The sequence below is a fragment of the Lissotriton vulgaris genome, chromosome 11, assembly GCF_964263255.1.
Source record: "Lissotriton vulgaris chromosome 11, aLisVul1.2, whole genome shotgun sequence".
NCBI lineage: Eukaryota > Metazoa > Chordata > Amphibia > Caudata > Salamandridae > Lissotriton > Lissotriton vulgaris.
The window spans coordinates 116,944,895-116,960,957 of NC_141699.1; the positions used below are offsets into that span (position 1 = coordinate 116,944,895).

The 16,063-nt window shown below is 44.1% G+C and overlaps 1 protein-coding gene across 1 annotated transcript in view; it reads right to left on the minus strand.

The window, feature by feature from the left end:
* RNF10 (ring finger protein 10) overlaps positions 1–16,063 on the minus strand; it is a 427,291-nt gene that overhangs the window by 378,423 nt on the left and 32,805 nt on the right. The gene's annotated exons all lie outside the window — the stretch shown is intronic.

A 16,063-nucleotide genomic window follows, 5' to 3' on the forward strand; every position in this document is an offset into this window, starting at 1 on the left:
CTTATAAATACTTTTCAAATCTAGGCACTTCCCTTCCCAACATCCTCAATGCTAAGAATGAGTTGTTTATACAACTTTTACCCTCCAAAAACGTAATATATTAACTTTAGCTAAACAGAGCTGTTGAAAGCCATTGAAAGAAGTGGACATAGGAGGCAATTCAGAGGTATTGTATAAAAGGCAAGAAACGCTTTGGGAAAAAGAAAGTAACAGGAATGTTCCTTCAAGTAATCTTCAATCTGGGGGGCGCCAGCAAGATCGCCGCAAAGAAGTGAGGCTCTAGCTGCCCGGACCAACCATTGAGTAACATTCCAGATTAATCGCTGGAATACAAGGAATTAAATTTATGGGTCCTGAAGGCGTTATCGCTGAAGAGCAGATGGAGGCTTGTTCGGGCTCAGCAGACCTCTGCTGCGGCAGAGTCAGACAGCGCCACAGGAACAGCTACAAATCGAGGCAGGCGATGCGCGCGAGGAATAGGCCACACACCCACGGGTTCGGGCCTGGGGGATACACCAGAGGGCACTGGCAGTCTGATACTGAACAACAGCAACTGAACACAACTGGCGACGGGGGTGAGGAACCACTACAGTGCCAGGAGGAATAACAGCCGGGTGAGCACCTATTCCCGTGACGGCTGAGTATTGGAAAGCAGGACCGGAGTGTGAAGCATAGCACTTGAGGACAGTCTGCAAGGAGAGAGATCAGTTCCTTGGAACCCTGCTACCGGTCATTGCACATACTACTGAGTAGTAGCGCTGCTATAGAAGCTAAAGAAAGTCACCCCCAGATTTTACACACTGCTGAGGGGATGAGCTATTGGGTCTGACTGCCTGTGTATGCAAGCACTGCCCACTGCGAGGCAAAGTTATTCCCTGCAAGGCCCCTTGGATGCAAAATAGTGCTTTAACTGAGGCTATAGAGCATACTTTTGGAAGATAGCAGGAGCGGCAACTTAAGGACTGAACTTTGGGGCCTTAACCGCATCGCTGCTGCGGTGATTTTTGCGCTGTGCTGCAAATTACCATTTTGCTGTTGTCATGACGAGCTCAGCTCGTCATCAGCACACGACACCCGTGGGTGATGACGAGCTGAGCTCGTCATCAGCATCGAAAGGGTTAAATAGGGCATAGACGCCCAGAATGAAGGAAAATTGTCCCTTACTCTATTCATAAAAGCTTGGGGCACCACAGATATTCCTACTAAAAAAAGACGATTCTGTGGTGATCATGAATCTCAGGGCCATCTCGCCACCGCCCCAGTGAATTATAAAGCTTTACAGGGATCCAAGCTAGCCACAAAAATAGCGACTGAGGAATGGTCTAGAAGATTAAGCACTAGCCCTTGTATCAGGACCCAAGCCTGGCTCCTGCTGCAAGACCCCTTGAATCTACACGCCTACAATAATCGCAAGACAAGTGCAAACAGACCACCACAGACTGAGGGTCTGGAACAGTTTCTCTTGGCAACTCCTGACAGAATGCTGTGCATCTACCTCGTGCTAGCCTGCTATCCTACAAAACAACAAGAGTGAGCACAATGGGTGGAACTGACCACAGGGCCGGATCAGACTGGATAAGATGGGAAGAACTTACTGAAAGCAGTCAAAACTACCATTTGAGGCGCGAAAAACAACCTGCATGCAGTTGGAACAAACTGGTGCTGAAGCCCCTTTGGACAGCGGGAAGACTATTGGAGATCCTTGCTTCTCACCATCAAAAACAGACTTGTGTCCATTGAGTCCAAAATGGACACCAGGTCTGCCTGTATGGACACCATTGTCCACAAGATTGAAAAACACTACCATAGTATGACAGAGTACTAAAATAGAATTTCTGATCTGGAAGATACCACAGTGAGTAATAAAGCACCCTCCCAGATGGATCGCCTGCTGAAGGTGATCACAGTAAAAAATGAAGACTTAGAAGCACGCTCGTGCCGAAATAATGCATGCATACTTGGACTACCTGAAACAACGAACACAGACTGCATGGAGGATTTCATTGAACGTCTGCTATGCGAGGTGTTCGGCACCGAAGCCTTTTCACAGCACTTGTTGATCGAAAGAGCACAAATCACAGGGAGTGCGACCCTCCCCCTGGGGCACCACCAAGAACAGTCAGAATTTTCAACTACCATGATAGTGACGTGGTGCTACGCCTAGCACAAGAGAAAAAAATAGAATATGAGAACACTACCCTCACCAATTATCCAGATTTCACACTGAGTGCAAGAAGAAAGTTCATTCTGATTAAAAGGAAACTTCAGCAAGCCCAAATAGACCATGCTATGTTGTACCCTGCGCAACATCGTGTGACCAACCAGGGGAAACCGCACTTCTTCCAGTACCCATCCCAGGTGGAGGATTTTTTTTTGTTTTTTTAAAGGAACCATTGTGCAGCATCCAAGGTAAACTCCAACAGGTCCAGATCCAGATGCTCCCCGCCGTTGTCAAAATTGGACTGAAAGCCCCAAAGAGAGCGCACTAGTGACTGGGCGAAACGAGAATGCTGAGAAGAATCCGCAACATTGCCCCTGTTCAAAAATGACTCAGAACTTTTGATGGCCAACAAGGTGCCCTTTCTTTTACTTGTGTATATACCTCTATATATGATGGCGAGCTAGAGATACAGGTCCGGGCACCCTCCCAATATCCCTCCTTTTGTTGGCAGTCCCCAGCTAACGGGACACAGTAGGGAGGAGGGACAGCATAGGCCTCCTAGTAGCACCTCCACGGGAGAACCCCCAATCTACTTTTCTTCTAAGCAATGATATCCAGGATGTTTACAAGCAAGAGATGCTATCTGCTGCATTTTCATTCAAAGTAAATGGTGGGAAGGAAATGAATACCCGACAACTTGGGGATGTCTGGGTGGGAAGGGGTATCAGTCAGCATCATTTTGTTTGAGCAGATTTGTAGATTAGTGCATATCAGCAGCTCTGAGCGTCGTTGCAATATTGGTAAACTTAAATCCATCAGGATCATTAGATAATGGCAGGCTCGAGGCCACTAGCTAAACTTCACTGTATGTCCTGGAATGTCAGAGGGTTAAATAACCCAAATTAAAGACTACATCTTGGAATATTGTGATAGACTTAACATTTAAATTGTTCTGTTACAGGAGACACACCTAGATCCTTCCGAATCACCGGGCTTCGCTGCTCGTTGGGCAATGCTATTTCTCGTCTTGCTCCATATACGCTAGGGGGTACCGATCATTATTAAAAAGAACATGCCATTTGTACCAGAGGCTCCCACCTCATCCCGCAAGGGCAATATTGCATTGTGTGGGGCCACCTGTGGTCCCATACGGTCACAATTGCCAACTGTAATGGCCACAACACGAATGATACCCACTTCTTTGCTACATGTGGTAGAAAACTCACTGTGGGGTCGACATTTGTCCTCTGGGAAGGAGGGGGGAATTTTAACAGTTGTGATGCCCTCACTAGACATCTCAACCATCAACACTACACCGCAGCACAAGGACAGCTGGCACAGATTAATGCAGATAAATATCTTCTAGATGCATGGTGACAATTGCACCCTACTACCAGAGAAGGCATGAACTATTCTGCAGTGCATTCAACATGGTCCAGGCTTGACTACTGGATAATCTCTAGGGGAATGGGACACTGGGTTGACCAGGCTGAACACCTAGCAAGGACATTTTGATTATTCCCTTGTGAAAATGGTTATCCATACAGGGATGCGAGTCGCCGTATAACAAATGGAAACTAAATCCAATAGCTCTGCTGGACGCTGTATTTAAGGCTGAACTAGAACAGGAAAAACAGGACTTCGAGTGTAACAGATTCAGTGCCAAAAGTCACCACTGTATGGGAAGCATTTATGGTCACCATGAGGGGATTATGCATTGTTAAAGGTGGGGGTATACTAAGGGATATTTGTGCGCAGCTTAGCAAAATGGATACCCTGATGATAGCCCTAGAACAGGAAATAAGTAAGCCAACTGCAGAGGGAATCACAAAAGTTACCCTATGGGACAAACTAACCGAGTACAAAGACACAGCGGAACGAGAATGCAAATTCAAAAGTAAATATCAAAGCACAGACTTATGGAGAGGGAGATAGCCCAGCGAAAGCCATAGCAGATTACATTAGACAACCCAGGTTCTCCAACTATGTAACCGAAATGTAAGACTGAAGGAGCTATCCACAGAAATACTACCAACCTTTTACATATTTTCATGACATTACTCAAGCCTATACACTTCAGAGGAGACCACCCCTAAACCTCCCATTATACTTAGACATCACTCTGGACTGCCTGGGGGATAGACTCCCAAAGAGTTTCTAGCAGCAGACCCTTGAAGAGGATGAAATCACTGCAGCCATCATGCAAATGAAATCTGGACAAGCTACGGGTTCTGATGGGCTGCCAGTGGAGTTTTATAAAACCTATGCAGAACAGTTAGTTCCCATTTAAAAAAAAATTGTTTGATGAGGCAAGCGAAGATGGTATACTCCCATTAACCAGGAGAGGCCATGATAACCTCATTGCTTAAGCCCGGGAAGCCGGCCAAGTACTACCAATCTTACAGACCACTTTCGTTTATTGGGACACTAAAATCCTTGTCAAGGCCCACTAATAGGCTAAATATATCGAGTAAATTGGCATTGCCCAGTCAGGCCAGGTTTATACCTGGACAAGCAACATCACAACCACTGAACACTGTTCTCGGTCCTTCAAGACATTGACCCAGACATAACTGGGGTGGCAGTGTTTCTTGATGCCACTAAGGTGTTTGATTCTGTAGAATGTAATCTCACCGGAATCCTTCGGCATATGGGAATGCCCCCAGGCTTTCTTAAATGGCTAGAACTCCTATATCGACAGCCTCTAGCTGCTGCCCTCCTTAATGGTTCCCGCGCCTCACCCTTTTGTATTCACAAAGGAAATGAGGCAAGGCTTCCCATTATTTGCTCTAGCAATAGAGCCGCTAGCAGCAAAACAGACAAGACCATTAAGAGCAGGCATTAGCGTATCCCACCAGACATCTCTTTTTTTTTTTTTTTAATTTTTTAAAACCTTTATTGTAATAAAGCACACAGCTATTCAGCCTAACATCCCGGAGGCAAGGCAGCATGGTAACAGAAGAAGTAGTGTGCAAAGCGATTCACAGCAGGACAATGCAGGTTTGTTTTTTATTTTATATACAAAGAAGAACCTAAACAGAGGCGCCCTAGGGCGCAAGAGAAAGGCAATGGAGAAAAAGGAAGGTCGATGAGTCAGTAGGAGGCGTCGGAGGTCAGGTAAGATTTAGAAAAGAACGTAAGTAGGATGTATGAAGGGGGAAGGAGGAAGGAACAGGAGAATTACAACACGAGTAGCGTAGCTGGTGTCATCGGCTATGGCGACAAGTGTTCGTCACGGGGAATCGGTTCCGGTGGCAGGCACAGATCACCTCTGTATGCATTCCATTCTCCCCACACCTTACCAGACATCTCTTTATATCAATATGAGGATGATATAACCCTATATCTTAAAGACCCACAAGACAATTTAAGTCCAATGCGACAGGAATTTACCAAGTTTGGGGAATATCCTGGAATAGATATTAACTGGAGTAAATCGAACATATTCCCTCAATGACAAGATTACACCTTACGCAATGGACTATCCCCTGGAGTGGAGATTAAATATAAAGGGATTAAGATTACTAGAGACAAAGGTGAATTTATGCGTACAAACTATGGTAGAACGCTAGATACCATAACAGATTCCATTACTCACTGTGCTGATGTCCATGGCAGAAAGGAAGTCGCTAATAAAAATGGTAATATTGCCCAGAATGCTCCATCTGTTCACGAATATCCTATATAACCCAAGGAAATCATACTTTAAGGCTTTGAGAACACAAATGATGGGGAGGTACACAGCTACGGCTAAAGTGGGAAGTATGGACTCATTTTCGCAAGGGGGATTTGAGGTGCCTGATTTTGAACTATATCACTGCGCACAAGCACACTATGCAACGTATTGGTTCCATCCACCCCGATTCATGCCACATCGATCAGTTGAAATGGGGTATATGGATAGTACCCCCTTATCAGGGCTCACTTCAATGCAACTGAAAAAGCGAGATGCTGATCCCACGACTATTATGCACCAACACCGCATGGAGGAAAATAGCCACCAGACTGGATAAGCAGATGCTGTATTCTCCCCGCTTGCCTCTGGTGTACCATCCAGACCTACAGGTCACTTATGAAGGATTATGTAGGCAAGTCTTCGATAGGGTCCAGATAAAGCCATGGGGTGCGGGGGGATCTATACTTTGATGGGCTGTTCCTGACAAAAGAACAGTTCTTTCCTGATCATATACCCACAGCAATGGAGTTATTCATGTTCATGAGACTCAGGCAAAGTGTTCAGGCTGCCACTCCAGAGTTCCCACACGAACCACAGGCTCTCCCACCATTACACAATACTGCAATCAGTACCAACTCAACATGTGACCTCGCTTATCTACCACAGTACACAAAAAGCAATCAAAATATCTCAGGCTTCATCGCACATAGACTGGGAGGAGGAACTGGGCACAACATTATCAGATAAGCAATCTGAATATTTCTCGGAACAGATAGGGAATATAACAGCCAACAGCAGGCTAAGAATGATTAATTATATGTTCTTACATCTCTTGTACTATACCCTGGTCAAACTATACAAGTTTCACCACTATCATTACAGATTTATGTGGTGTAGGCACGTCGGGCGAGTTTTCTACACCTGGCATGGGAGTGCCCAGCAATCCCGGAGTATTGGCAACATGTATTTGCAGCAATGTCACAAATGGTGGGTTCCCCACTCCAGATATCCCCGATCATTGCCCTACTGGGTTATACTGAAGTCTAAACTGTACACAAGAAATACATGGCGTGGGGATTTCTGATAGCAAAACGCAAAGTTGGTTGTAAATGTGGAAGAAGGGCCCCCCAAATTCAAAGATTGGCTTCAGGAACTCATATTATGGCAAGAACAATCACTCACATATGCAGAACTATTTCTGCCTACCTCTAGGCCAAGGGATATATGGGACCCCTAAAAACTTACCTCCTGTCCAAATCAGATGCTACATCAGCCATTACAGATGGGCAAGATGTTATGGGATGAGGGCACAGGGGTGAGGTTAGATATACAGATCAATTGGAAAGCTAAATGTGCCCCATAGGGAAGTATACACTGGCGAATGAGGTATTAATGTACTCAGTTAGCAATTGCCATGTATATAATCAACATGTCGTCACATACTCTAATAAGAACCAATGTATATGCAAACCAGGATAGAACTGTAATGCCTACCGCTAATACACAATGTCATATGAAGATGCATGCATGCGCTGACTGCACTATACAATATTGTGAATGACATGTTTTTGAAAAATGCTTAACAAAAACAACAAAGTAATCTTCAATTTGAAGCCAAAACGAGTGACTGTTTGGGCAATTCTACAATATGAATTATATCAGTCTGGTGCGCTACATCTCCAACAGAGTGAATCGGGACCATGATTTGTGGAGTATAACTTGGCAGTCGACCAGTGCCAGTGTGCAGTATCTTGAAATAACTAAGGCAGGAATCTCTTGGAAGGGAAGGGAAAGTCAAAAGAACAGTCTGCATAATAAGAGGCTTTGATTTCCCCAGCGAATTAGTCAATGCCCTTAATATCTGTGTTAGACCATATTGAAATGGCTAGTAGGTCTAATGCTAAGAAATAATATTGGTGAAAGCGGACAACCTTGCCTATTACCACGATAAATGTTGAAATATGGGGACGTGAATCCACCACAGGTAATCGCTACCATGGGTGAACGATACATGATGCTACTTAACAAAATCATTACCAAATCCCATTCCCTCCATAGTGCGGAACAAATAGCCCCATTCTACTCTAGCAAGCGTGTTTTCCTGCATCTAAGAGAAGGACTTTCGCTGCCTTATCGTTTTGCAATTGCTGCAGTAGGTGCCAAATAGCACGAAGATGATTAGTGGAGGATCGGCCTGGAACAAATCCAACTTGAGTCGGCTGTATTAAGGCGTTAATAACAGTTACGGTGAATGGCTAAAACCTTGGCTAAAAGTTTAACTTCTGAGTTTATTAATAAAACTGGTGAATAAACTAGAACATTCTAAAAGATCTTTGCTTTGGTTAGGAATAACAGTAGTACGGGCCCTTAAGTCAATCGGTAGAGGTCTCAAACGTAATGCCTCATGGACTAAGATCGGGACAGTATAATTTTGGGTAATTTTGTAAAAGTCAGGGGGAACCAGTCTTCCCCAGGGGCTTTACAAGTGGCCAAGCAGTCAATCGCTTTTATTATCTCATCACTTGTGATTTCTCCTTCAAGCTTTTATTTGTCTGTTAATTTAATAAAGTTAAGTTTGGAAAAGCAAGCATCTTCGGACTGATCTAAGCAATTTACAGATGTGTAGAGTATTACATAATAGTTTTGAAACTGATAAAATTTGAGGTATGTGCAAGTAATTCACCTTTAGGATTTCTAATAGTGGGATCTATTTTGGCAGTTTCCTGTTGACATAATTGGTAAGCTAATAGCTTCCCTGCTTTTTTCCCCAGCCTTCAGTGTCGTTGGCAGATATGAAATAGACATTTCTCTGCATGAGAAGTGTAAAGGTTATTTATTAAGGGCGAATTTTGCAGATAATTTCGTGAGTATATCCAGTGATTGTGTTTGAGTAAATGTGGCTGAAAAAGTTGAGATTTCCTTTTCAAGATTAATTTGAGCAATAGTTGCTTGTTTTTAGTGCTGTGTCCCTCATTATTAGACCTCTCAATATTGCTTGTTTGGCACCCCATAATGTTTGTGCTTTGGAGATAGAGTGTTCAGTATCCTTCAGAAATTGTTCTATATATGTGCACAACTGAATTGTTTTAGGGGTTTTGTGAGGAAAGATGAAGTCTCCAAGGAGGTTCTGAGGAACAGGAAAGCCCTTAATCTAAGCAGATGTTGAGATCATGATCTGATATACTGCAGGGAAGTATGTTTGCATGTTTTATTAGTTGCAAAATAGATGAAGCTATCGGGAAATACTCTTGTTCATATTGAGGGAGGATAGGTGGTAAAGGTATAGTCTCATTTGGTTGTAGCAGTCTCCAGGGTTTTTGTAAAGTACAATAGTTTATAAAATCCAGAGCATGTGTATCTCTTATGGTGGATGTCTGGTTGTAAAACCTTATATGTTAAGTGTTTATTAAAGAGAATGGCAACACCGCCTTTCTTTTGTGGTGTGGAGTAGCTAATATACTGCTTAGGAGTGATACTATCTTTTAAGACTTGGCCAACCCAATCTCGTTTTAATTTTACACTTACTGGAGAAGCAAGATGTTTCTTGTATTAATGGTATATCTGGTTCGTTGTGACCAAAATAAATAAGTAGTTTTTTTTTTAGAAAGTAATTCAATACACATTCAAAGAGACAATTTTTAACGGTTTCATGTGAATCAACTGCAGAGATCCGATTGATACTTCAAAAGTAGATGTTAATGTGGGTTGCAAATGTGTATAGAATGTTTAATACCATAATTCATCAATCGGTACTTTGAGGAACATTTGATTGGATAGATTACAAAAATACGAATACAGATTAGTAATGTGTCAAACAAATGTTCAGACAGCGAAGAACAAGGTTTAAAACTTGGGGAGGTGGGTAATAGACGACGTGGAGTAGAGGCAGGTCCGTACTGGCCGTACCGGGCAATCCTCCGGTGCGCCGCACGGGTGGGGGACAAATTTGGGCCCCTGGGGGCCGATTTTCTTACTGGGCCGTTTCTGCAGCATAGCTGCAAAATCGTCCCTGTAACAAAATCGGCCGAAACCCGGCTGGCAAAGAGCTCCGAGGCACCCCCAACCACCCCCACCTGGCCGAGCACTTTACCAGGGCCGGTTTTGATTCCCAGTCCAGCCCTGTGTAGAGGTAAGCAAGGCCAACAGCCGTATGAAGATCAAATCAATAACCCAGATTTAAACTGGGTTAAAGAAATATATCTGTTAGAAATAAAGTATAAGCAATACATGAAGTAGTCATTTCACAGTAAACAAAAAAGGTAAAGGTCCGTGAAACAGAACTACAAAGTATGACCTAGGGGTAACCGAACATATGATCTAAGATCAAAGAGAAAAATCATTTGAAAAGTGGAGAAAAAAGGGAAAGAACAATAAATTCCAAAAATACATTGTAGAGTTTTGGAAAAGAGCAATGAGAAAAATATAGAAGGTGACCATGTTGATGATTTCAGCAGTGATCTGGATTTGTCCCTCGGTTGGATACCCTTTTCTGACTTAACTTTACCACCATAAGACCATTAAGAGCAAGTTTACCCATCTGCCATGTTCATGAGAGTCTGAAGAGATTACTGGTGGGGTTTTATGTAGTTGAAGGTGTAGACTTGTGCTCCATCTCTGAATAGTTTTCTTCCACCTCGTTTGAGAATGATTCCAGGCCATGAGTGTCAAAGTACTTCAAAGTACACCTTAGTCTGTCCCCGATACGTTATGATCATAGTTCCCGGTTCAGAAAGACCATATTTGATATACCTTTTCCTTAACCTAGGACATAGTGCTAGGAATGGGTTCCTCTTGAGGTTAGGAGCGAAAAAGTCAACTGTGATTATAATCTGAGAAGCATTGTAGGTATATGGTCCATGTTTTCTTGCTTCTGTTATGATTTGTCAAGCCTGCTGAGGACAATGGCAACAGGCCAGAATATGACAGGGTGGAGATGTGAGTAGTTTTTGGAGTGAACTCGATGGGCACCTTAAAATTAAAGTTAGAGAAAAAGTTTGATTCGTTAGGGCTGGAATTAGTAAGAAATTGCAAAATATCCTCCTTCTCCAGCTCTGGAAGACCAATCATTCTGATGTCACTTCTACTGCAATCTTCCAGGTCAATTGGTTTTTGTTGACTGTACCATATGTCATGCCTGTGGTCAGGAAGTTTGTAAATTTGTGATTCAACCTCAGTGAGAGGAGTATCCACTAGTTGCATACTTTGAATTTGGATAACCTCCCACTATAAGACTATTTCTAGGGCATTTGCGGCTACCGCATTGTCAACTGAAGCAATTGATTTTAAAGTCCAGAAGTTCTTCGAGCAAAGTATCTATTACGGTTGCAGGAATGCACAGTTAGTGCCAAGTTAAGAGGAGAATTTCTATTGGTTGAGGTATTTGATAGAGCTTCAGTGTTTAATGTGCTTACATTTCAACATAGAAATAAAAATAGCCAGGAGAAAGAAAGTTCTCACTGATGTGAAGTAAAACCAGAAGGAAAGGAATATGCTACTTACCAGTATGCATCTGTTCTTGGCATAGAGAGCTGCAGAGTGGTGCATTATGAATAGATCGCCATCTGGTGTCGAGCTCGGATGATTGCACTTGTTTTTCTCTTGGAGAAGTCTTTTGTAGTCACGAGGCTGGTGACTTCTCCCTTGGGTGATAGTGCGCATGGGCATCGGCTCCATCCTTAGATTGTTTTGCCATAGTAGGGTTAGATGGAGTAGTATGATAGAATACAGAAAGAGATGCCCATGTAAGAGATGCCCATGTAAGTGTATCTAAATAAGATAATGTTGGAACAGACAGGTTTCCGGGGAGGCAGGGAGGGCATGTACCACTCTGCAGTCCTCTATGCCAAGAAATGATGCATACTGGTAAGTAGCATATTTCGTTCAAAGCATATGGGCTGCAGATGGTACATTATGAATAGATTACACAGCAGTTTCCTCCCTAGTGGTGGTCACTAGTGTCTGTTGCAACAGTTTGAAATAAAGCTTTTAATACAGCCTGGCCCACATTTGCTTGTCCTCTTGCCTGCACGTCAACACAGTAGTGCTTTGTGAAGGTATGCGGTGTAGACCAAGTTGCTGCTTTGCATATGTCATCTAGGGGAATGTTCCCTAAGAATGCCATAGATGCCCCTAGTTTGCGTGTAGAATGAGCTCTAGGGGGAACAGTTAGTGTTCTTTTTGCCTTTATGTAACATATCTGTATGCATTTTACAATCCACCTGGCAATACCTGCTTTAGAGATAGGGTTGCATTTATGTGTTTGGTTTTTCTGAAAGTTTGTGTTCTTTCTATGTAATATAATATTGCCCTTTTGAAATCTAGTGTATGTAGGACCCTCTCTGCTACTGTCGGTGGCTTTGGAGAACAAGCATTTGCAATGCAATAGGTCTCGCATTAGGAAAGTTTGAGCTATTGGTATGGTAAATGACAATTTTTTTTATCTATGTGTTGGTTTTGAAAATAGCGAAATGAATAGTTTGTCATTTACAATGCCAATAGTTTTAACTTTTGCAAATGTGACACCTATAACATTTGTACTGCAATATGTGTTGTATTTACGTGACTTAGATGTATTGATATTACAAATAACAATGGCTTAATTTTTTTAAATAATTAATTAATACTTAAATTAAAGTTATTGTAATTTATAATGGCAATAGCTTAAACTTTTGTAAATTACTTTTGTGAAGATTATGTTCAGTGTATTTTATTGTGACCAAAGTCCAAGACCAGAAGTGAAATATTAACATCTTTTTGTGACATTTGTAATAAAGCTTGAAACATTGAGAGCATATTTGAACCAGTTGTTGTTGAATGGTTGCACAGATTGAAGCTGTGGTGGTGCTGAGTGATGCTGTGGTGATGCGATGGCTAGATAGAGGGGGGCGATAGATAGAGTGAGTGCGATAGATAGATAGATATACAGACACAGACAAGACAGATAAGACTGATAGAGTGAGGGCGATAGATGGATAGAGTGAGGGCCATAGATAAGATAGATAGATGGTTGTGTGTGGGGGGGGGGCTGTGTGTGTGTGGGGGTTGTGGGTGTGTGTGAGGGTGTTGTGGGTGTGTGGGGGGAGGTGTGTGTGTGTGGTGTGTGTGTGGGGGGGGATTGTGTGTGTAGGGGGTTGTGTGTGTGGGGGGGGGGGGTATGTGTGCCAGATGAAAAAACAAACCTGCACTACCAGCGACTATGGGTGTTACAAGACAACCAGAGATCAGATGACCATACCAAACATCTACAGACATTGGGCAGAACACGGGTTTTGTCGTTTCAATGTGCTAGAAAAACTGCTATGATTATTACCCAATGTAATCGTCCCTAACACCTTAGCTGCTTCGCAAATATCCCTCCCCAGTGCTGCGCTGTCCATTGGAACTAGTGCTGAATGGACGTCAATGGTCGTGCGCAGCACTGGGGAGGTAGCGCTCGTGACGACCGTTGGCCGTCAGCAGCGCTTAAGAGGTTAAAGTGTCGACCTGGGAAGCAGAAAAGACTCAAGTGGCCCTATCGAGATTCGAACTTCTGACCTTTAGTTCACAAGCAGGTGTCAGCCCTCACTGCTTAAACTACTGATCCACCGTGCTAAAAAAAAACAACAAACAAAACCGAATGCTTTAAATGGTAAAACAAATAAAAAATAGCAAGCAAATAGGAGAGGTGCAGAGACAGAAGAAGACAAAAACCATAACACAAGAAACATCGGGAAAGGAGTAAAGAAACTTAAGGGAGAGCGGCTTAAGAAAAGAACGGAGAGACTAGAACAGACATTTGTTTTTCACAGTTTTATATTGCGTATTGGTGGACTTTAAAGGTGCACAAGTTACATTCAACACAGGGATATTGAGTCATTTGCCCAGAATCAAAGGATGCTGCGCCGTCGTCGGGACTTGGAGATGGTTTCCCCAGTTGCAAATTCGGCAGCTCTGTCTGTAACTCACACCCTCTACTCCCGGGATAACAAATGCCGATGTAAGTCAAGGGTGGTGGATGCATGCACAGAGCAGGCGAAAGGGGCTACGGTGGCGATAGAGAACATATGGGCAGAAAGGAGCTACAGAGGGGGTAAAACGAGGGAGAGGAAAGAGTTGCTATGGGTAACTGGGAGAGAAGAGGAGGTGATGCATAAGGAGCGAAAGGGAGATTTTAAATGAAGGGCTCGGTGGAGAGAAGAAAAAAGGAGGAAGAGAAAAATCTGGAGATTAGTAAAGAGTACAGAGAGGAGAGAGTAGTAGACCTGAAAAGAAGAGCGTTGTGGAAGGAAAGAGGACACAGAAGGTGGCGAGAGATGCAATTTAGAGAGAGAGGGAGAAGCAAGGAAAGAAAACAGGAGTCAGGAAGATGGACAACAGAACGTAGAGACGAAGAGAAGAAAAGAGCAGAGAAATGTGTATGAGTGCAAGGCACGATGGAGTGAGACGAAGAAAGAGCATGCCGGGCAGAAAATAGAAAGTTTACTAAAGCTGGAGACTGCGGAGCTGGGGAAGCCCCCCAACTACGTCATGCATTACCTGGCTATGCGGACAGAGGTCACAGCGCCCCCTATCCCACATCTGTATGCTGAGGAAGCCTCACTTGAGTCCACCACTCCTGCCTTCGTGAAACGTATACGGTGTCCATAGAAGACAGGCGTCTGATAGTGCTGATTAAGAGCAGAAACAGACTAAAGAAGAGAAAACAATCACGCAAAGCCGTAGCATAGAGGCGCTCCATAAACGAACAAGGAAACGTGACGAACCCAATTGCTTTCAACAGGCATTTCGAAAAAATCCTTGCTCGACCATGACATAAAAAAACAAGGCGGAAGAGACGCGAGACGCCAGCGGCCACTCGCGTGCACATCTCCTGTCCTAGTAGTGATCGGGAGGGTGCCGCCGCGCTGCCCGCTGCGACCCGGAAGCTCTTGGCCGGCCGGCCAATCCGCTCGCGGCCGACCGGAAGTCCCACCTCCTGAGGTCCGTGAGAAGAAGGCCTGCCGGCGCATGGAGCGCCCTGCCGGTCCTGGGTAGCCCGGGTCCCCAGGAGGGGGCCGGGGAGAAGGAGGAGTGTGGCGCCTGTTGCGGGGCTCCTCTGACCTGAGGGAGCCCCGATCCAGAAGAGACGCGCCGTGAGGAGCGGAGCGCGAGAGGAGCCCCGCCGGAAGAGCGCAGCCGGTGAGTGGGGCCCAGGGCTGATGTGAAGTTAGAGTCCGTGCCTGCCTGTGTGTATGCCGGGGGGGGGGGGGGGGGGTGTGGGGAGGACTTTGAACAACTTTGGGTTTGTTCTAAGAACCACTTTATTCTGGTGTAACTGTAGAAATGGTTCTTGTAATGTTAATGCCTGTAACTCACTCACTCTCCTGAGGGAGGGAATGGCTATAAGGAAGGCCACCTTCCATGTAAGAAATTGTATTTTACACCTATGCATAGGTTCAAAGGGTGGCCCCATTAGTCTGGTGAGTACTATGTTGAGGTTCCAGACTGGAGAAGGTGGTAGTCTTGGTGGAATTACTCTTTTAAGGCTTTCCATGAAAGCGTTAATTGCGGGTACCCTAAACAGGGATAGATGTTGCCTGTTTTGCAGGTATGCTGCTATAGCTGCAAGATGTACTCTAATGGAGGTGTAAGCAAGGTTACATTGCTGTAAGTGTACTAAGTAGCAAATAATATTTTGTGTAGATGCGTCCAGAGGGTTGATGTTACTGTTACAGTATACAGCAAACCTTTTCCACTTTGATGCATAGCAGGCTCTGGTGGTGGGACGACTTGCTTGCTTAATAATTTCCATACAGTTTGGAGGTAAATTTAAGTATCTAAATTCTAAGACCTCAAGAGCCAGATCGCTAGGTTCAGTTGTTTGGGATCGGGGTGCATTATTTCTCCATGGTTCTGTGTAAGGTGCATGGGTGAGATTCTTAGTTTTTGGTGTGGAACCTGTGAGAGTTGTAGGACCGTGGTGAACCACTACTGCCGTGCCCACGTGGGTGCTACCAGTATCATGGTCATTGAATGTTGGAGTTTTCAAACCACTAATGGAATTAGTGGGAGAGGGGGAAAAGCGTATGCAAATTTGTTGGACCAATTTATCCATAATGCATTGCCCTGCGACAGGTGGTGTGGGTACCTGGATGCGAAGCTTTGGCATTTTGCGTTCTGATGAGTGGCAAAGAGATCTATCTCCGGTTGTCCCCATCTTTGGAAGAATGGCTGCAGTATTTGGTTGTGCAGTTCCCATTCGTGTATTT